Here is a 1887-nt window from a genome sequence, read left to right on the forward strand (position 1 = left end):
TAGCATCAAGACAAAAAGGGGGCGTATCACAAATTATACGCATTTCCACTAGCGAAACGAACCAAAAAATGCATGTCAACGTTAATGCGCCTTTAAAAAAATTAAATCGCATTTTCGGTTGCCAACTTGTCAATCAAAGTTGACAATCTGCCTCAAAAATCAAAAATTATTGATTTTTCTACAACCTGACGAACAACTTGACGAAGGTTTGCCAACTTGCCCACACACGGCTTATTTATCACCAAGTTGTATCGGTTGGCCAACCGGTTGGCCGATAAATCAATGCATCTGTAGGGCCTTTGATGGCCATTGTCTAGCGTTAGTACGCTATTATGTTGAAGAATACCACTTCCAGAGGTCGTCTTCGGCGTTGTAAAATAGAAGATGCGCTGTGATTGGCCTAAATCGCAATAACATTATCGATGTTTCGAAAAATTACATCGATAGTAGCTCGACGTATCGAATTAAAACATCGATGTTATTACCGATGTGTTTAGGAAAGCTTGCTGATTTTTTCTTATCTTATTTACATATGTACATTTATTAATTTAGGATTTTTATAAAAGTACTTATTTATCATACGCTCCCTTAAAATTTTAAGACGCACACAAAATGAAATGGTAAAATATTAGTAAAAATTAGTAAACATCGATGTTTTGATTTGAAATCCGATTCATAAAAACATCGACGAACATCGATGCTTGAAGCCACGACCATCGCTATTGCTCGATACATCGATGTCTTTTAACATCCCTATCTAAGTTGAATTAAGAAGTGAAATTGCTTTAGCATAAAAAAGTTTGGACTTTCGAGATAAAATTGTGCTATATATTAAATTTGGTGAGTGCTCTTTATCTATATTATGAGTTATTATTAATAGTAGTATTAAGCTAAAGGTTATATTTAGTTATAAAAGTGAATGTTGGCTTCGTGTTTGTTACATTTGTATGTATTTACGTACATACATGTTCGAAATTTATAGCAAACGTTTTTTGAGTGAGTTTAAAGTAGGTTGTGTTGTAAGTATGTAATGTGAAATAATTTGCGACTCATAATTTAAGCGTTTGCAAGGAAAATAAGAAGTGGAAATTTCTGTACAGTCGAATCAATAAATTTTAGGGTCAGCAATTTTTTTGCAAACGGGCATCTGCTTTTTATTTATTTTATTTATCGCAAATTTTTTATAAAAATATGGTTAATTCTACGACAAAGACTCCACAAATCCGAGCTATAAACTTTGTGCTTTATCTATTTTACCAGAATACTTTCACATGCGACTCATAATTCAAGTGTTGGCTAAGAAAAATAAAAAGTGGAAATTTATGTACATATCAGTGATGGAAAATGAGTGTGCATTGTGCCATTTTCTGCCCATTAGAAAGCAGCCGGCACCTTAAGCAAAATCGATTGATTTTCGGCACTATTTTGGCGTATTTCAGCCGCGACTTTTAAATTTAAGAGTTATATTTAAATACAGAAGTGGAAATTTATGTAATTTATGTACTAACAACCAGTCACCTTTTAATCTAATAAATTAAACTAAAATTGTTTATTCTTAATTCCTTGTAGATTAACTCGCGTGAAGACAGCGAGACAGTGGGTCTTATGCATAAAAAGTGAGCTTAAGCTCAGACTCAATTTTTGCACTAAAAGGGTGAGCTCAAGCTCAAGAATTTGAACTGAAAATCGAGTCGGAGGTTAAGCTTAAGCCCAGTGAAGCAGCACAAATTATAAGCCTTTCAGCAGCGAATTTAAAATTTAAGGATTTAGGTAAGAAAAATTTACAGTAGAACTCATTGTAGTTAGTAAGTAGAACTCATCTGAAATTTATGTATGTACTACTAGCATGTCACCTTTTAATCTAATAAATTAAACAAAATTTTTTTT

The sequence above is a fragment of the Rhagoletis pomonella genome, unplaced genomic scaffold, assembly GCF_013731165.1.
Source record: "Rhagoletis pomonella isolate Grant_MI unplaced genomic scaffold, Rhpom_1.0 Rhpom_scaffold_00008, whole genome shotgun sequence".
In the NCBI taxonomy this organism is placed as follows: domain Eukaryota; kingdom Metazoa; phylum Arthropoda; class Insecta; order Diptera; family Tephritidae; genus Rhagoletis; species Rhagoletis pomonella.